Source organism: Triturus cristatus, chromosome 3_2, assembly GCF_964204655.1.
Source record: "Triturus cristatus chromosome 3_2, aTriCri1.1, whole genome shotgun sequence".
Classification (NCBI taxonomy): domain Eukaryota; kingdom Metazoa; phylum Chordata; class Amphibia; order Caudata; family Salamandridae; genus Triturus; species Triturus cristatus.
Window position 1 is genome coordinate 564,686,683 of NC_140584.1, and position 22,045 is coordinate 564,708,727.

Here is a 22,045-nt window from a genome sequence, read left to right on the forward strand (position 1 = left end):
TTGCGAAGGAGACGCTTAACTCGTCGTCCCAGAGATTTATACTTACATTATCATTGTTGCGGCCCAACTGTATCATGGACAAGTGAGAGAGACTTACAACTCATGCTGAATTGAAGAGATTTAATCCTACCCATACTCTGTTTCGATCAGTGGGTTCTACGTAGAAATTGTGGAGATACGAGACTTACATTGTTCCCAGATAACTGTCCTGAAGAGACCCCCTATCCAACGTGGGTTGAAACGTCCTCGACACAAACCAAGAGAGAGCAACAAAGAATTATGTTATTGTTGAATGCCTCTCATTGTTTTTAAGACCTTTCCCTACTCACTTATTTTTCGCTTTAAAGGCTTTGATCACTTCACTGGGCTCTTTCTTTCACTTCCTATCCGTGTGCCTGTAGCATTAAAAACCTGTGTTGAAATAATCTTTGTGAGTAAATTGCTATTCATGAAATAAATTATGTTTACTTCGGCTGAAGTAAACAATTCTCAAGGTTACTGAAGTAATTTTTCAATTGATTTGAAATGTTTTTCTCCCTACTTTTGGATTGAATCAGTTATGAGTATATAAATTTGTACTCCTTATCGATTAATTGTTTAACTAAAATAAGTTCCCTGTGAACATTGTTATTGCTCAGTAAAAACTGGGATTAAGCAAAACTCAGATCTCTCCAGGAGATACATTATCCACCAAAGTTAGATTGACATTGTTATTGTGGCCTGAACACTACAGGCACCCAAAGAACTCTGAAGTCTAGGGGCCCGATTCACAGAACTATATTAAGCCAAAATCCTAAACTTACTACCATTTGGTATTCACAGAAGGCACTTACTCACTTTGGTATTCACAGAAGGCACTTACTCATTTCGGTATTCACAGAAGTTAGGAGTCCTAACTTTAGGATTCCTAAATGCCTGCTGTGAATACCAAAAGTCTTAAAGTTAGGAGTCCTAACTTTTTCCAGTGAGAATTATTGCCGCACCTGCAATTTTCTGATGTCACTATGCTACTTTCAATTGTAATAAACCTACATGGCTTTCTTAAATTACTGATTTCATACTCCCTTTTTGAGTCAAAGATCTTTTTTAAGTTTAAACTAGAGTTTATTTAGTCAGAAAACAGTAAATCATAACAAAGGAATATATGAACAATATTTCAAAATACATAACAGCATAATCTAAAAAGTGAGAGGAAACAACATTATATAGAAAAATTGCCATTATTTCAATGAGAGAAAAATGAAAAATTGCACTATTACAATGATACATCAGAAACAATTCTAATGAATAAAAACAAAAAGAAAATGTGACCTCGAAAGAGAGGAAATACATGTGGAATTTAAGGAAACAAGAAATTAAGTGACATGGTTAGAAAGAGAAGCCTCACCGCGGCTTGTGTACCACCGGTCCGTGTTTGACAATTGATATCCATAAACTTTGCTAGTTGAGATAGATACATTATGGCTGGAGACCACAAATTGGAATTAGAAATAGCTAGAGAAGGTGGGGATACTAAGCCATTATCCAGTCGATGGTTGTAGCAGACACTGTACCACCAAGCTTTAAAAGATACATCTGAAGCATTCTTCCAATGTTTAGTGATTTGTCGAAAGGCAAGAGCGAGCAGCATATCAACCAAATGGGTATCAAATCAGCTAGAGATCCACATGTCAGCTAAACTACCTAAAAATACATGACTGATATAAAAAGAAAAAGGAGTGCGAAATATGTGATTTAGTTGATTGAAAAGTTTGAGCCAATAGTAGGACAGAGAAAGAGCTTATGCATAAGGTCTGCTTTATAATGATTACATGACCAGAAATTCGTTTCACAATGAACATCAAATTTGGCAAGGGTGGTAGGGGTAATTAGCAACATGTTATAGATAAGATATAAAGTCTGTGTAGAGCTAACATTTTGTAAGGAATTATGAAGTATAGACCATAATTTATTCCATAGTACATTTGACCAGGTAACATTTAAATCTGGTTTCCAAGGTAATTCAATTTTTGATTTAGAATGGGTAGGCATGTTAATGGTAAGGCATTTATGAATAAGGGCAGCTTTAGGGTTAGAGATTAATAATGTTGCTAATGTATTGCTTGGTATAGGTGAGGGGAAACATCAGGAAAAAGAGAAAGAATATTCCCTATAGCAGCAAATAACAGTTGGTATATTTTAAGAAAAGGGTGAGGCAAGCTGAATTTAGCAATGCCCTTCTATTCACCCTAATGTATTAATTATGCCAAATGGAAAAATTGAGTAAATCCTGCATTGTTAAAATAGTAGGGCAGGAAATGAGTTTCAATAGTTGTAGGAGGCTGGCTTGGTATATTGTGCTCACTCATGTAAGTGTAGCACCCTGCACCAATCCAGACAACCCTTATGGTGACTTTAGTGGTCTTAGAAACATCAGAAAGCTCTCTAAGAGTGTAAAGCAGATTGTTTTACTAGTACTTAATCTTATAGTGTAGGTTAAGTGAAAAAGAACCACAGAGTGTAGTTATAAAAATATGTATTTATTATAAACACTCACTAACACATTGCAATATCTACCCAGAGATATAACCACAATACACACAATACTTTGATAATAGAATACGTAATTAGCACAAATACACAGTGAGCTCCAGGGGGAGACCAAACCATATACTAAAATAGTGGAATGTGAACCACGATCTAAGTCGAGACTGGACCCAGAAGACCACAATACACACAATACTTTGATAATAGAATACGTAATTAGCACAAATACACAGTGAGCTCCAGGGGGAGACCAAACCATATACTAAAATAGTGGAATGTGAACCACGATCTAAGTCGAGACTGGACCCAGAAGACGTAGAAGAGTCGAGGACCCAAGGAAACAACCAAGTTAAGAACTCAGGAAACCCACAGAGGCCGTGTGCAGAGTAGGAAAAAAACAGCGGAATCAATACAAGTCAATGGGTAAGTCGCGGTTGCAGTTTCTAAAGGAGGATCCTGAAGAAACCCCATGGAAGATGGAAGGTTGGACAGTCCCCCCCCAATGAATACCCCAGGAACCAGGATACCCACACCAGGGAAGCCAAATGCATAGGTGCGAGGTAGACGTCCATACCAAGGGCATGAACATTGCCTCCAAGGCGTGGCATCTGGGGCATACATCGGCAGAGGCTGGGTATATGTGGGCCAGCTGGTGCGGCGTTAAGTATGTGTGGTGTAAATAATTAAATTGGGTGTATTTCAACCTGGCGTTTGTCGATATAACTTTGGGGTGACAGATACATTGCTCCCATTGCATGTCAATAACAGTGGCTGACAGTTCAGCGTCCCAGTATGCGCGTAGTGTTGTCAGCAAAGGTGTGCTGTCCAGCCTGATAGCATTGCATATTGCTGTTATTGCATGTCTACCCCGCCCATGCATAAGTAAGGTTTGTATGAGGTGCGACGTGGGAGGGTCAGCGCGATCATTGTCCCATGTGTGGAGAAATTGGCATGTTAGTAGTGGATATAGTGTAAACGTTCCCTGTGGCACGTCGAAGATTATCATTAGGGCCTCAAAGGACTGTAATTGTGAATCCGCATACATGTCTCCCAGGTGTCTAATCCTCCCGTCTTCCAGGCCCCAAGTTCCAGACGGCCATGACAAGACACCGTGCCCGGCAGTACTTCCAGTGACAAACCAGGGGCGTAGGGTTTGGCCCGTTTTTTTGGTAACACATATTTGGTCCAGATGTGTCTGGCTGTCACCATTAAGATATTACCTTGCTGTTTCTGCAGCACTGTGGTAGAACCCGATAGCCATTCCAGATTTGCCCGTTGTTCCCAGGATAAAGCCACAGTTATTAGTTCAGTGATATTACTCTCAGCGAGTCATCTCATCGGCCACTGCAGCTGTGCCGCTGCATAATAATTTTCATAATTTGGTGCACCCAGGCTGCCGTCTGACAATGGTAAGTATAATTTTGGAGAGCCACCCTGGGCCTAGAGTTCTCCCATATCAGTGAGACTAAAAAAGACTCTAGGTCTCTAAACAGCCTCTGTGGCAGACGATACGGGAGAGTAGAGAAGAAACATAAAAGACGGGGGCGTACCAGCATCTTAGAGATGGCCACACGTGCCATGGGAGATAAGGGGAGACGTAAACTAAAATGGGAGAGCTGTGAGAGCTCTAACAATAGCATGTCCCAGGTTACCATCTATCGTATCTATGCTTGAGTGATAAACCTGGACTCCCAGATATTTAAAGGTGTCAAACGCCCACTATAGTGATGTGTGTGGCACTGTACGTCTCTGATCTGGGGACATTAGTTTTATTGGGAACACTGTTGATTTGGACCAATTAACTCGCAATCCCGAGAACTGTGTGTGCTCGTTCAGCAGATCCATCAATTCCCATAGCACTTCAATCTGACCATGTAGGTAGATCAGTGCATCGTCTGCGTATAGGGACACTATGTGCCACCTCCGATCTATGCATATACCCCACTCCATCATGTGTTGGCACAATTTACATGCCTGCGGCTCCATGGCCAGAGCAAAAATTATAGATGACAGAGGGCATTCCTGCCTTGTGCCATGTTCTATTGCAAAGAGTGGGGAGAAGGTGCGTCCTGTCTATACTCTGGCCTGTGGCTTCATATATAACAACCGTATCAACCGTGGGAAGTTAGGGCCAATGCCAAACCCAGACAGTACTGCCAGCAGGTAGCGCCAGCTCAGGGTATCAAATGTTTTTCTGATATCCAAAGATGCTATCCAGGGCACTTCCGGTGCCCCCTTGCTCATTCTAGCAATGCAAAGAGCCTGCGCAGGTTTACTCCAGTATTCCTCCCTGGTATGAAGCCATTCTGGTCCAATATGGGGACACCCTCAATCAGTCTATTAGCCAACAATTTCCCTAAGATCTTGTAATCAACGTTTAACATCGATAATGGGCGGTATGAGGCCATCTGAAGGGGGCCCCTTCCTGGTTTGGGCAGCACTACCAGTGTCACCTCTCGCAGAGTAGGCGGGAGTTCCCCCTTCTCAAATGCTTCTGCATACATGGTGTCCAATCGGGGGTGAGCTGTTCAGAGTATGGGGTGTAAAATTCCGATGGCCAGCCATCGGTGCCCGGGATTTTACCCGCCACCAGTTGCCAAATGGCTTAGGAGATCTCATCTTCGGTAATAGGGTCTTCGAGTAAGTCATAGTGTTGTTGCCTTATCTGGGGAAGGTAGACCTCCGACAAGAACCTCTGTTTAGAGGTGTGTTTGTCTGTGCCTGGGGCCGTGTACAGTGAAGTTTAATACTCATAGAAGAATTTATTGATTGTTTCTTGGGTATTTGCTATGGTCCCCGCGGGTGTATGTATTGCTGTGATGGGAGGTGTCAGTGTTGAGAAGCCATGCTAGTATCTTTCCTGCTTTGTCCACCTCTGTGTGACGACGTGCCAGGTATGTTTTGTAGTCTAGTGCGAATAGGTTGTCTAGTGTCTCTTTATATGCTATGTGAGCTTGGGCCAACAGGGGACCTATCTGGGGATCTGTAGGTATAAACAATTCACACTTCTGTATTTCCAGCTCGTGGGTTTGGAGCGCGTCTGTGAGTGATTTATGGGAGCCATACATAGTCTTGATGGCATGCCCTCTAAGGACAGCCTTAAATGCATCCCATTCCAGCCCCACCAATGAGGCCGTGCCCGAGGTGGCTTGAAAATATGAGTCATTGTACCGTGACAGAATGGTGCGGTAAGATGATTCGGTGAGCGCTGCGAGAGGGAGTCGCCAGGTCGATATCCCGGGCGTCTGCGCTCCCCACGTCAGGTGTAATTGTAGCGTGTTGTGGTCCGAAATCGTGCTCACCAGGTATTCCGCATGCAGTATGCTGTGTAGGGCATTGTCTGAGCAATAAATGGTGTCATTCCTCGTATGGAGGTCGTAGATTGCAGAATAGTGTGAATACGTGCACAGTACGGGGTGTGTACTGCACCACGCATAATGTACTTGTATATTATTCACCAATTCCCTCATGCGCTGTGCTAAGATAATGGACTGTGCTCCCGGGAGTGGGGGACGGGAACAATCCAAGATGAGGCCCTGTACTCCATTGAAGTCCCCACCCCAATATGTGAGCGCCGTGGGGTCTGTGAGCAAAGACGGTGTAATTGACCGTAAGAATGCTGCTTGGCTGGAGTCCGGAGCATACAGGGATATTAGCACTAATGGGGACCCATTCAATAGACCCTCCAGTATTACATAGAGACCCTGTACATCAGTTCTAGAGTGTAATATCTTTAACGGGACTCCGGGCGCAAACCATATAAGAGCGCCCCTTGCATACCCTAAGTACGTGGTGCCGAGAACCATGCCTCTCCATCATTTGTGAAGGGATGCAAGAGTGTGCGTTGTCAGATGTGTTTCCTGTAATAGTGGCAACGAGATTTTGTGGCTCTGTAAGATACCTTGTGGCATTTGGCTCACCCTGCCAGGTCTTGTACATTCCAGGTTAGCAGAGTATAATCCCCGTCAGTCATCTACTTGATAATAAAGCAGTAAGCAAACACAGGATTATCGACTCAAACCCACCCCTCGCCTCAATCCAGCCCCCAATATCCCGGCTTCCGCCCGTCACAAGAAAACAAACAATCAGCCGGCACCTTCTGCACCATGTGGGTGAACAGACAGATCGACACTAACAATAAACTTCCCTAACATCCCACCCCAGGCTGACTTACCAACGGTCAATTGGCCATCTGCACTGAAATGCAATTTATGCGAATAAAAAAAATAACAATTGTGGAAAATTATGAATAGACGTCCCAAAAAATCCACTTCAAGTAACTGTAATATAGAGAGGAAAAGGGACTAAGGAGACAATTCAGAAAATGAAAATATGAATAATTAAAAAGAGAGGAAAGGAAAATAGGTTGGGGAGAATAAAACTAAGAGATACTAAAGGTGCTGTATCAGCTACTTATCACTCTCCAGGAGGGGGCACAGCAGGTCTAGGTGGTGCTGCCAGTTGGCCGCCCTGTATTGTTCGATCTGGCCATATTCTGTGAACATTATGTGGTCTGGTTGCTGGCACACAGACATGCCATTAAATGCTCAGCCTAGCGCATCCGCAGATTGCGCAGTGAGGGCCGGGCCTCCTCAGTTAGTGTCTCGTACTGGGAGGCAGTGAGAGGTAATGTCCGGTCCATTGCTGTGTCCGAGTCCATTCACTGGGAGGAAGTGGCGCTGCCGATATGTTCTGCTGACTTTACGGCTTGTGCACATTCTTGAGTCAACTGGGCTTTCGTTGGTCGTCGTAGTCTACCCCTGCCACGGACCCTGCTCAAATCCACCAGTTGCCATGCTTGGCGTGGGTCTGCCACCATCGTGGGTGGTGTGCGTGCAAGTCCTTGTTGATCAATCCAAGCCCAGGCCTCTTTCGGGGTGGCCAGAAAAGAGTATCATCCTTATGACAGATCCATAGTCTGGCTGGGTATTGTAGAGAATATTGTATATCATGATCTCTCAGGCACTTCTTAACCTCCAAGTAGGAGGACCTGCGTTACTGTAGCAACAGGTGTAATCCGGATATATATGGACTGTGGCGTTGTCGACTTGCCATGGACTCCGGGCTCTGGTTACTTGCAGGATATGGTCTCTGTCCCTATAATTAAGTAGCCTCGCCACCACTGGTCTTGGAGGGTTGCCCGGGTGCGGGGGTCCCCCCGGCATCCTGTGCACTCTCTTGATCAAGAAGAATTACAATATTTTGCCCTGAACGATGTCCGCCGAGAACCAGTCTTCTAGGTAGAGCTCCATGTTGTATCCCTCCGCCCGCTCGGGAAGGCCCACTATTCGCATGTTGTTTCTGCTGGAGCATCCTTCTTGGTCTTCCACCCATGCTCTTAGATAGTCCACTTCTTGCTGGAGTGTTTGAAGTTGGTCCGTTGCTGTAGTCACCGCGGGACGCAGTGAAGCCAAGGTGGTTTCTCCACCCTGTCTTTAAGCTTCTTGTGATCTTCTCTCATAAACCCTATGTCTACTCCCAGTGAGTCCATTTTGGGGCCTAAAGTGGTTTTGATATCCAGTATCGCCGCCATTAGCTCATCAAATTGATGAGATTGATCATTGCGGTCAGTTAGAGTTGAAGGAACCAGAGTCTCTGTGTCTGATAGCTGCGGCTGGGTCTTGTCTGACCTGGGCTTGCCCATCTTGATAATATCTGTGTGTGGTACTGCATATTTGGTCTGTTTGCAGGAGGATTGTTGCTATTGAGGGTTAGCTGCTGGTTGGTATACAATGTGGGCTTTTCGCCAAAACCCATGTGAAGAGGCATAGCCCCGCCGGGTAACGCACTAGGTGTGGGCAGGGAGGGTCCCGAAGTCATCAAATGCCCTCAGGAAGTGCGCTGCAATCGCTACATTGTGGGGCTCCTAAGCCTCAGTGGCCATGCGTCTAGCACGACGCTGCCTTTGTGGAGGCGGGGGCCCTCACACCAAGATAGGGACGAGATGGCTTTGTGCCTCTCAATGGCCTCCTCACAGTTTTTTCACTCAACGGGTTCACAGGTCCCCTTATGTTATTCCAGTCATCTCCAGTTAGGTCTGCAAGTCGGGTTCTGGTCAGGGGGGCCCTCTGTGACGATTGGCATATAGTTATTCACTGCCCTTCTGGTGTCCTCTTGGGTGACTGGCTTCGTGAAGTAAGTGTAGGGCAAAGGGTGATCAGCACTGCCGTTGCACAGTGCAGTGGGTGTGCAGCCTCCTTGTGGCGTTCGTGGCAGTAGGGCTCGGAGGCTCCCTATTCAAAGAAATTACATACTTGTAGGCTCTCCAGTGCGTCTTGCGAAGCGCTTGTCTGGCAGAGTTCCCCCTGTTGCTGTACTCAAGTGGGCGCGCCTTTGCGCAGGCCACACAGCCCGGTGCTGCTCCAGGGTTTTAACAGCCCAGGCGTGCCCCGCTCCCCACCCCATCAAGTCTCGGAGGCTTATCGGCAGACATCTGGTCTGGTGCGGGCCCAGGGTTCTCCCCTCACCCCGCGCAACTTTCTGTTGATTTTCGACATCGGCGGCAGGGATCATCTACAACACACGCCGAGGAGCTGCGTGGCAGGGCAGGTCTCAGCGGTTCCAGTCCGCAACTCTGGTTTACCAATATTCAGGCCTCTCGTAGCCCCTTTTTCCCTCGTTGCACGACTGTGGTCGGCGTATCCGCTTCCACGGTATTTTCGCTGAACAAGAATGAGAAAGGATTATTCGGTGGGCCCGGAGCGTAGCTCAGAACAGCACGTCTGTGCTCTCTGTCATTTTGGCCATGCCCCCCAGTGGTCTCTTGTTGGGAGGGAGGGGGGCAAGCCAACACCGAGACCCATTTTTGTGTGTGAAAAAGGGCGTGTTATTGAAAACAGGTGTATATCACAATGTCCAACCTAAGCCATTGCCTTACAAACTAAAACCCCACTATACATAAAATAACTGGTCCTCAATTTCCCCCACCCCCACCCCTAAGATCCCCACATAAAATCCCCCACCCTGCCGATAACATAACATTACATAACATTTCATAACAATCCCTTTAAACAGTATTGCAGTTCCAAACTCCTGCGATCTAATAAAAACCTAAAACCCTATCTGTCCTTCTGCAACTGTAACTACCTAACCTCTATTCTAAACCTATCCTATCTGCCTAACCTTTCCCTGGCCCTGCCCCAAAAACTTTTCAACATTTAGCTAAAAACTTCTGCCAATCTGGCCAACTTTTGAACAACCCTGCCACCCAGGAAAAAGCGGGAGCATAGGCGGAGAGCCACCTCCCCTTTTTCTGCCCCCCCCCGCCCTAATAGGAGTGTTTTCTTAACGGCTCTGGACATTCAACATCCTAGCCAAGACTTCCCGAATCTCCAGCAAATACAAGTCCATACCCAAACGGGACAAATGGACTCAATCACCTCTAAAAAAATTCCACTGTGTCAAACTTAATCTCCCTATGCGCAATCATGGAAAAACCCAATTCTCTGCAATAACGCACCATTTCTGTGTTCAGTTTCCTCCGAGCCCGGTCGACCTCCCCCGGGTTGATAGCCCCTCTCCAAACCCTATGCGGCACAAACTCTGTCAACACAAAAGAGCACCTGGACCACTGGTGCTTCAACAAGGCCAGGTCTGGCTTCATACTTCTCATAAGTACCAAACCCTTCTCCCTAACCATGTCATTTTCCCCCAGGTGAATCAACAAAATGTCGGGGCACCTACCAGCCACCAACATACCATTCAATGCACGCAAAAGATCTTTCCAGAGCATGCCCCTGCCCTTTCCACACAACATTGAATAAATCTTCATTAAAACCCAAGATTTCTCTGAAATAACTGGCCCGCGCCTGGACCTGGGCCCACTTCACGAATGAATGTTCCACAATCCATATGGTCATCTCCCTGGAGAGGGGGCCCACAACCGAAACAGAAATATGCGTGAACACAGGAAAAACATATCACCGCGCTATATCCCCCCTGCAGCACCCCGAACATATCTCTGGTAACTGTCTGAAGACCATCTCCTCAACCTCATCATGTCCCCTCTCCCCCACCCCCTGTTCCTGGCTTCAGAGGCCGCCCCAGTCCTCAAAGAATGAGTCCCAAAACCTTTGCTGTTCAAACCTAGCGCCGCGAGGACTTTACGCAACACTGCCAATTATTGAAACGCCGACACTCGGCGACCATCCTTGTGTGCGAAAATCAACCCTTCCTGCCTACCAGACAACTCCTTCCATCGGGCCTCCCACCTGCAAGGACAAGTTAAAGGGGGGGGTCCGCTGCTTGCAAAGATACCCAGTTACCCACACCACGCTGGTCCATTTACGACTTATGAAGCCATATGCTCACCCTGTCCTGCAGCAGAACCACGTCCCCCCATGCCAGCCCTCCCATGCTTTTCTGCCCCAATAATTCTGACACTTGGAAGGCCCCAAAAAACATCCAAACCATCAATGTGGAAAAAAGGCACGCCTCCAACCTGTCAGCACACACTGAGACCAAAACTCCCAGAACTCTGCCTAGCAGACTCCATGACAAAGGCTGTCTGACGCGACTGGCTGAGTCCAGCTCCCTGGCTCACCCTTCCAACATCCGCGCCCCCAGCTCTCCCGCAGATGGAGCGTAACCCCATAACACCTTCCCCACAAATGCAATCCCTGCCAGTTTGCCACAAATGGTCAATCTAGAGAGCCCTTTGCCAATTAAGTCCAACATGAACTGTATCACATCCTCTTGCCTTTGCGCCCAAGACACCCGCCGCTGTGCCCCCAAATTAAAAAATTCCTGCCAGGCTTAGCTATAAGCCGACCTCGTGGAGGGCGCCAGGGACCCTACCACCAGTTGTAGCATCCGGTGTTGCCAACATACCACAGCTGACGCGGCATGGTGGTCGGAGTCCTATCTGCGTCCTTGGCTAGCCCACGGAATCTCCCCCACTGTGAAAAAGACGAGGCATCCGCTATGTCATTGTCCACACCTGGCACATGTACAGCACGAAAAGCAATGTCATAGCGCAGGCAGCCCAAGACAAACACCCTCAGCAGCTTCAGCACATACTCGTACCTAGCGGACTGCCGATTGACAATCTCCACTTCTGCCATATTGTCAATCCTGAAAGTTACTTTCTTGTGGGCTAGTTGTGCCCCCCGCAAGGTCACTGCCACTACCAGGTGAACAAATTCCAAGAAGGCTATACTCCTACCCTCCCAAAACTCCCCGGGCCACCTTTCTGTGCACCACTTTCCCTGCCAGTAGAGGCCAAAACCATTGCTGCCTGCGGCATCCAAAAAAATGTGTACGTCCCAGACCATGTCCTCCTCCCTTGCTAAAGGAATGCCATTAAAGTCATGTAAGAAAAACTTCCACATCCTTAAATCTTCCCTTACTCCCGCCGACAGTCTGACATGATGATGTGGAGGTCTCTGTCCAGTCACTGCCCTACCCAGTCATCTACAAAACGTCCTTCCCACTCTTTCCACCCTTCAAGCAAAGTTAAGGTGTCCCAACAACACCTGGATCTCATGCACTGTGACTTTGTCTCTGGCCAGCATGGTCTCCAGCAGCCCCAGCATCTGAAGCTTTTTGCCCATCGGCAAACATGCCTCAATCAAGTGTGAATCCAGCTCAATGCCCAAAAATGAAAGAGCCGTACTGGGCCCCATCGTTTTTTCCGGCGCCAAGGGCACTCCAAGTTCCCTTATGATCTCTTTGAAGCTGTCCAGTGCTGACTGGCACTCCGTGGAGTCTGAGGTGCCATCAAAGAAAAAGTAATCCAGATAGTGCATTACCAACTGGTGACCCGTGCACCTGGAAAACAACCACTGTATGAACGTACTGAAACATTCAAATAATGCGCAAGACATAGAGCAGCCCATTGGTAATGCCTTGTCCACGTATCATTTACCATTGAAATGGATGCCCAGGAGGTCCCTATCCTCCAGGTGGACTGGAAGCAATCGGAAAGCCGACTTTATTGGCCACGTCAACAGACGAATAAGACACAGTAGCCTCTGTGTCATCAATAAAATCATTTACCGAATTCCCTTCAAGCCATGACAAATGCTGGATTAACCTGAATTGCCCCTGTTCCTTCTTAGGAACCACACCGACTGAGGAGACAATCAAATTCTCCAATGGCCACTCTGCAAATGGGTAGAAAAAGAGTTCCCTTGGTGGACTATTGAGTTTGAAGATTAAATTATTGTATTCCAGACACAAACTAAAGCCCATGTGTTAGAACATGTACAATATTAAATTAAACCATAACAATTTTAAAATGAATAGGAAAATATTTTATTAAAACAACAATTAAAAAATATAGACATAGATCGTCTGTAATCCTACCACAAATACATATATCGACAACATGAATATATCACATACACTTAGTGGAGACCTATTTCATTAAGGGATAAAATTAGTACAAAGTAATAATACAGGGTAATATTTATAGAAAAGACCACAACAATAAAACCTGATCTGTGCCTTCCTAATTACGTCCATATACTTAAAGAGTGTCACACACTGTTCTGGTTATTTTTCGCAATATACACTTGCATATATTAGAAAAGCTCCCGTCCAGTTTTCGATAGTGAGGGGCACCCTTGGCCAATTCACCAATTTGTATTCTTCCTCTTTTGACCCTTCGTTTGCGCACACCTCTCTGTGCAGCAGCTTGAGCATTTCCACATACTCCCCTTTCCATATGCGCTCTTTTGTGGCCAACATCAAATGCGCACCCAATGGCTCTGTTACCCCCATATATGGCAGCTTCTTGATTTTCAATTCCTTGCTCTCTAGCTTTATGTCAGACTCTCCTGTCCCTGATGCCCCTGCAACACCCACCGCCTTCGACTTAGCATCGTCGCCTGCACTTACCGACATCTTGCCTGAGTCATCCGTGCCCACAGCCGGCACATATTCACCTTTGCTTAACCTCCGCCTCTCCTCCCCCCCCCCCTTCGATCCCCACCGACACCATCACAGGTTTCACCCTTCCGTCCTGTGTTTTACCTGGCTCCAAGGAGGGCGCCCGTTTTGCTGCAGTCCCCCTTGCCACAGGAGCCGTTGCGTCCTCCAACCCCGCTGTCCGACCCGTGGGCTCCGCCGGGCGTTGTGACATCTGCAATGTACTAGAACACACATTACTCGGCCCCCCCCACACCGCCCTCCTCGCTTTCCCTCAATTCACCCTCCTCGAGACTATCCTCCTCATAGTCTAACTCTACGGGCTCCATCTGCCCCCAACTCCTGTCTACCAGAGGCGCCGACTGCACCCTCTTTCGACCCACAACATTAACGCCATGCGTGGTCCTGCGTTCACGATGTCCCGTGTCCCGTTGAAGGCCATCGAGTGTTGGGGCCAGCGAGACCATTCCAGGCCTACTTGCGCCGGCCGCGACGAGCTCCCACGCTGGTACGGGCACGCCGCGCGAGGCTCCACCCTCCCTTCACCTCAGCACCTATGAGCCGCTCCCAACTCTGCCAAGTCTGGCTCCTGCCACTGTCCCACCGCCTGCAACAGGAAGGGTTGGTCTGGTGTGCTGGGCTTAATCTCCCTATCCCTCACTTCCCAATTCCTCTTCTTACCCACTCCCAAAGCACCAGCCGCTCAATGATGCCCTACTCTGCTAAGGTCTACAGCGATCCCCCCAACCCTGTCCCCTTCCTCGCTCCATTCCAATCCCCCAAGGCTCCCAAACCTACCCGGCCCTGCCGTTGTCGAGCTGGAGCCCTGACCCCCACCAGACCCCCCCACACCTGACCCCTCACCTGCCAGCTCACCCGCCTGGCCCCCAGACCCACTGACCCCCCTTGCACCATATAGGCATCAATCTGCCCCACCCTGATTAAGCCCCGTACCTCCTCCTGCCAGGAGGTAAAAATATCCAGGCCCTCCCAGTCCCGACACCCCCTCTGACCCCAGCTCCTCCGGGATGCAATCCTCCTCCTCACCCAGAACCCAGCCCCCCTCCCCCGCTGCCCACTCCGCCATTCCAGAGAAACCCCTCACCTCCCCCCAACCTACCCCTCCATCCAGCACTTCCTGCACCAACTCAAAAGGAGCAGGCATCGTGCGCAGCTTCAAACCCTCCTTTTCCACTCCTGCATATGGCCCAAAAGGGCCCCCTGCTCACCTCCACTCAGCAGGCTCTCCTCAAGAGGGGTAGTCCTGCCGGTGGGCCCTCGAGTCTTCCCCTCCTCTCTTCGTGCAACAACTGGACCCGTGCCCTGGGCCGCTTTGTCCCCCTCCCCTCTCCGCATCTTGCTGACCCAGGGCCCGGCTGGGGAACCATGCAGCCCGCTCCTCCGGTGGGCCCCGCCCACATTCTTTCCCGCCGGAGCCTCCAAGAATACGAGAGGCTCCGGCGCATTCCCCACAAGCGGGGCCGCTCTCTGAGTATAGGAGTGGCTCCGAACCTTTGGAGCCCCGACCGGGGGATGCGCGACGTGCTCCACCAGAGGGCCCCGCCCCCAAATTCTCCCGCCGTAGTCTCAATGCCTAATAGAGGCTGCGGCTCCTGTACCACACCCCAGGCTGCACGCACGCTACCCTTGCGGCCCAGGTCACTCACCTGCCCACACTTCGCCCTCTTGGGGGATGAGCAGGCCGCGACGGCGGCCACCACCCCCGCGGACGCGCGCCTCGCCGGGCGCGTGTTCCTCGAGGCCTCCGGCATCAGCAGATCAAGCCGACCGGCCTCACTCAGCAACCTGACCACCTCCAGCACTCTATAGTCTTCTCCCGCCATCATTAACCGCCGAGTAAATAACACTAGCCACAGAATACTATAACCCTCAACTGACAAAAACTAATTCCAGCTACGCTACCAGCCACCAGGTCACCAAAACCCAAAATAGTGGCTGGGAGAGGGGAGGCCAACCCCTTATAGCCTTTGGGCTATTAAATTGAGTTGGGCTACGTTTGGGCTATTCCCAACGTAGCCCAAAAACTTTACAAAAATGGCCGCTACCGGCCGCCCCTCCCCCTCCCAAACTGCCCGGGGTAGACCTCACGGGGCTCAGCTGCTCCCCAAACCCCCCTTGTAGCAGAAGCTGCCAACATGTTTTCAAGACACCTAAAGCCGTGGGCATGGGGGGGAACATCTCACAAACCATGTAAGTCTTGGGGCTCTGACATCAGAACTCCTGTGTTTGGTGTTTGCATAACAGTCCTGTCTAAAGAAGACGTGAAGCTACACTTTGAGCGAATCTCACTGAAAATGTGCAGATCTGGAAACCTAAATACAATTTATCTCAAGTGTCCCCTAGATCAAACACCCTTACATGCTGCACTTCTTAGAATCAGTCTCAGGCCACGAGGCTCAGGGACTCAGGTCTACCAGCTTCTTCCCTGAATCATTACAGTTGAATATAAAGGAGCAAGGCGTGCAGAAAGGAGAATCTGAAAGAATTCATTTATCTCCATTTAGCCATTAATGCTACCTGACAAACAGAAGCCATGATATTTTCTTACCTTTTATCTTTATTTCTGTTCTTTATTAACTCATAAACGAATTTAAAGCAAATGGCAATGAAGTGTGAAAGGGTACATGAAACCCTAGTTAGAAGGATTTGCTGCTACACAGTGGCTTACCTCAGATTTATCTCTCAGTCTATTCTAAAGAGATGTGTCAGCAAAGATATTACAAGGAGAATGAAGTAAACAAGGCAGTGGTAGAGCTGCCCTTGAGGTGTTTAGATCACATCATAGATCTGCTCTTTTGTTTCTTATTAGGTATGTGGGTCATGTTTAGAGGTGAATTTAACATGCAGTTTATCTCTCACTTCCATGCCTGGTACTCATTCAAGTTGAAATCTTTCATGTGTAGGGCTGTGCTAGATATGTATGGGTGTATACACACGTGGTTCGAGTGGGTCATGAATGCATGTTCAATGGATACATATTCTGTCATGATATTGACAGGCTAACATTAGATGCACTTGTCAAAAAAATCAGATTACAAATTAGTCAAATTTTATTGGATTAGTTAATTAAAACCATAAGCATATTTTTTAAAAAAAGCAAGAAACAAATTACAATTACTCACATCTTTTGAAAAGAATGTAAAAGATACATTTTTTAAGGCATGCAATCATTTCTTTAGGGTTAATTTTTTTAACATTTAAAAAATATATATTTACAACTTTAATAAGTGTCGGCTAGCCCTACCCTGCACTGACTATGTCATCCATGCATTCTAAAGTTTGTGGTCGAAGTAATACCTTTTGAGCATTCTATCCCTAAACATTCAACTGTGCAGGTAAAAGTGCATAAAAGAGACATTTCCACTCCATAGGGTAGAAACGAGGGTGAAATTGAAAGTGCATTTGTGAATAGAAATAAATGTCAGGCAGTAAAACTAGGATTTAAAATGTAAGCTAGTCAACCATCAATAGTGTTCTTTCCTTCAGTCCCTAGGCAATCTTCGGACTACGAACACAGATTATTTGTGGGGGTCAAACATCATTACTGTCTTTTCCTTTGCCTTTGCATGTTTTCTATCAGTGTATGAAAAGATAAATGCCTGGCTATAAAACCATAGACTGGAGTTCGTGTTAGTCGCCTGTCAATCTTTCCCTCCATCTTTTATAAGTGTTTCTGTCTTTGCACATGGATTGTTCGTAGGGGTCAAACATCATCACTGTCCTTTTCTGCATCATTCATAGCATGTTTTCCATTAGCTAGGGGTGCTTTGTGCTGCTCATGACAAGCTGTTTCCAAAAACGTTACAAATTAACAGTTTAGTTGTGAATCTCTGGGGTTGAAATAGGTTAATATGTAAAGAAACAAAACTTGCCTTGCTTTCCTTATACAGCTGTTTTTGGTTTCAGGTCTAGACCTATACATGCGATCACTCTCTCCGGTGTTTCATTAGAGATGTCTACACATACTTGCCACATTATACACCTCTAAGTCAGCGTTTGGTAGTGAGAATATATAGGGCCCAGTCTTGAAGAATGCCCAGGACACTTTAGGGTGATCAGAGGCAGAAACATATAAAAACAATAAAACACATGGGAAAGGTTCATTTAAGACTTTTTTTATTTTTAGATGTGTGAATGGGATGTACCTATAAAGTCAATAGTAACAATCCCTTACACAGTTTTAATCCCTTGGTCCTACATATTAATTAGGGGGAGGTGCAAACAAGTAGACAGGACCCAGAGTAGAACTAATCCACACTTTGCACTGCAGTGACGAGGGCATACCTCCATCTCCTAAAGAGCTCCATAGATTCCCACTATGGACTGTAATATGCAGCCACGGTGAGGTGTAGATCCTGTAATGAAGCATGACTATTTAAGTGAGTGAGCTTTTGTCGTTCTTTTTAAGTTTTAGGTTTAATGGCGCTTTTGCCTTTCATAAATAAGGAGCTTTGGCTCAGTCTCCTTCAGCCACTGGCGTCTTTGGCTCAAGAGCCTTCAGCCTCTGGATTGAGAAATTGTCAGTCACATCTTTGAACAATCCAGAGGAGTATTTTAATCTCTCCTTGTTTTGATTTGCTCGTTCGATGTATTCTTCCACCTCGATTAAACTGTATGAGTGAATATTTTACATCTGAAAAGTACACTGTAACTGCACATTTAATTCCTATCCCTCACCAATGCATTGCATACACAATTATATTTTTTTCCGTTTATTTTTCAGTGCATGAGTCTTGTTTGTATTGCTCTTATCAGTAGTTTAGTGCCAGCATCAAACCTACTGTCTTTTCCCCAAAGCTCATTATGAATTGTAACAGGTGAGGCTACACAGAATGACCAATATGAACTCAATCTGGTGAAATTTAGACAGGGACCCTTCCTAATATTTGATTGTGTATATATTGGTGTAATAAACATTTTGTTTGCTATTACCTACAGTTAGCTGGTCTATTGTAATTGTCATTTCACTTGAGGACACGAGGCATAAAGGCAAAGCTCCCCACTACTTTTGTTCCATGACACATTTCAATCTCACATTCATACACCCTCCTTTGCTTTTAAAAAGTGCTGTTAGATTAATTTCCCAGTGGCACACAGCAAGACTTCTCCTTACTATCTGACCCTGCTCTGATGCTATTTTTAAACATCTACTGTTATGTTATGTGTATTTGTAAAGCTCACTATCACACATGAGAGTATCCTGGCACTGAGTATGTGTGTGTGTCCCTAGACCTGCCTATGATAGTTGGTTAATTGAAAAGCCAGGGCTTCAGCTTCTGTTGGATTTCATGAAGAGAGGAGGAAGTTCTGAGGTGGAGTTGTGGGCAATGCAATGCTTTAGGAGAGATGAAAGAGAGCAACCATCCTCCTTATCCAGTTCTGTGTATGGGTGGAAGGTGTCCCAGTAGGAGTCCCGAGGAGTGGATGGGTCTAGGTGGTTGATTGAAGGAGAGACGTCTGTTCAGAAAGGTGGGGCCTAAGTTGTATAGTGCTTTCAACGTGTGTGTGTGAGGAGTATGAATTAGGCACATCTGTGTATCACGACCTAGTGGAGCTCCCTGATGTGGGATGTGAGATTTTTATATGGGAGGTTGAGAATGATTCTGGCTGCTAAGTTCTAGATCATTTGTCGTCTTCTAATGAGTTGTTTGGTGATCTCAGAGTCAAGTGTGTTCCCATATTCCAACTTGCTGGTGACTAGAGTATGAGAGATAATTTTTCTATCGTTGCTTGAGAGCCATTTGAAGATGTTCCTCAGCAACGTCAGGGTGTGGAAGCAGGATGCAGTGACCACTTTGACTTGTGCAGTCATGTCCTATTTGCTGTCAATGATTATTCCAAGCTTCCTAGCGTGGGTTCTGGGTGTGGTGCGGGCTGAGTTTGGGCGGCCACCAATTGGAGTCCAAAGGCGTGGTGTGCTTGCCGAAGATCACTACTTCTGTCTTGTCAGTATTGAGCTTGAAACAGTTGGCTTTCATCCAGTCAGTGACTTCCATCATGCAGGTAGTGAACTTGTGTCTTGTGTTCGAGGTCTTGTCCGAGAGTAAGATTATGAGTGGTGTTACATCTGCTTGGATGGCAGTGGCCAGAAAGATCATGTATGCACTGAAGAGAGTGGGCTGAGCAATGAACCTTGAGGCACTCCTCAGGTGAGTAAGGTGCCAGACTAACAGTTACCATAAATTAAATTGACAATCATTCTTATACCACAGCACCAAACCTGCTTTCCCTTATGAAGATTGTCGGTCATAATTACCTAATTTCTTTATTTTATCTTTTCGTATTTTTATATAGCGTGAACTTGACACAAAGGTATCAGGTATCAGAGCGCTTTACATGAGCACCAGTTCCGCTACATAAGGACACATTCATTTTTGAAAGGCACGGGGAGATTAAGTGATTTGCCCAGAATGACAGGATGTTGAGTGTCATTGCCGAGACTTGAACCCGGTTCCCCAGATTTGAGATCGACAGCCCTATCAGTTAGGCTACATCCTCTCCCCAATACCTCTGTCAATGGATGGCATGGGTTTTGGGTCTAACATCTTTCTAGAGTTACCGACTACCTTCAACACAGTTGTCTTTTGCATTCTGTTTCCCTATCTTTCCCACTCAATATTAAAGTCCTTGCCTTGATCTAGTAGTGCTCTTTGATTGCAGGGAAGAAGCCTGCAAATAGATGCTCCTCTCCCTTTCACCTTAACCCTATAAACATCCTCATGTGGTGTCCACCCAGGGACTGATACTAACACAAAACATTTTAGATCTAAACATGCAAATTGTGGTGGACAATATTATGTCCACAGATTCAGAATTTATAACCATATTGGCAAAATCTTACTCCTCCATTAATTCTCTATTACGAATCAAATATTAGCAATTGCGAATTATGGAAAGGGTGTATGATTACTGCATCATTTAAGTCTTCAAGATGATTTAAACAATGCAGACAAGGGTTTACTGTTCTCTTCTGAAAGCAAAAGTTAGTCATTATTACACATTATTGAGCACAACAGATTCAAGGTTTACCTACCAATTCCCCAAATGGCTTTCAGAATCTCGCTATGCTTCATTCACCATTTAACAGGATACTCAGCAGATACCAATTGATGCCAAATGTTATCTGTAGGATCAACAAATCTGAGAATCAAGCCAATACTGAAGTAGTAGACACCATTTAAGAGAGGTTTTTAAATTGATGGCACTTCCTATTCCTTCCTAGTCCTCTTTCTTTTTAAACTTGGCATTTAAGTGAGCCGCTATTGCTTGGCTTTCTGGCATTAAGGTTACTTAGTACAGCCCTTTACCCTCCTTTCTGTTTAGTTGAAAAATGAGTTTGATGTACTGATTGATGATTCACCCATCACTTAATTACAAGACTGTTTCACGCAGGGGCGTAGCTGCCACTGGTGCAGCAGGTGCAGTGCACCTAGCCCTGAGGGGCCCACTGAACCTTGATAATTTCTGTATTTTACTAAACTAATAGCAGTCCTATGTGTCATTTTCCGTATTTGCACCTGGACCCATGACATGCTTCCTATGCTATTGGCTTCACAGTGTCCTCAGCAGCAGTGTTTTTAAAGTAGTAGGCGGAACCAGGGCCGGCTTTAGGGCTGGTGGAGTCTATTGCAATAGTCTTTTTTTATCGGCCCACTATGACCTCTTTCGCTCCAAATTCCTTCATCACCACCCTCCAGCAGTGCCCCTCATCTCTCCATAGCCGCTCTCTGACATGCATTTCATTTTTATATAGCACTACTCATGGTTCATTCACACTCAAGTCTGTGATCTGCAGGGTACACATTCTTTGCAGCAGGAATATTAACTCTCTGCGCTCCGTTATGGTGAGTCAAATCTGCCACTACACAAAACTCCCATCTCTCCCCAGCAGGAACATTTATCTCCAGACATGTTTTTTGTTGCTGAAACTGCTGGACACACGAGGAAGTCTGCCGCACATGCTTTTAACCCATGTTACAGCTCCCCCTGAGGTCTGCTCCAGGTGGGCTGCACCAGTCTCACTGTCCTACATCCGACCCTGGGTGGAATGACTGAACTAGTCCCACCCACTTGAAATTACTCTGGGTTGCATTCTTTCTATCGTTTTTATTGTTGCTCACTGTAGCGGTACTGACAGGGAGAGACACTATGCAAAGGTGGCTTGTCCCCCCTCAAATAAGAGGACAGCGCGAGTTGCTTGGCTGTATTCCCCTCTGAACAAGAACAAAAGCAACGTCACATCCGTTTCCGTGACAGTAACGTCATGACTACGCTTCAACCTGGAATATTTTGCAATTTTTTGTGTATATTTTACAAGCATCCCCACGCACATGCCCTCGTTCTCTTTCTTTCTCTTAATAAATGTATGCAAATATTCATTATTCATCACAATGCGCATTTCTATGTATTTCTGACTGACTGAGACTCCGAAATCCATTACAGTGAATGTGTCCCATTGTTCAAATTAATTTTAACTCGTTATTAAACCAACCTCATTACAGAAGTAGGGAAAGCAGTACATTCCTAGAGACCCGGCTAGTTTTCTGCTGATTGATGCTGCAGACAAGAAATTAAATTAAAATGCATGCTAAATTGTATATCTAGAACATTAATGTGATATTAAATCACA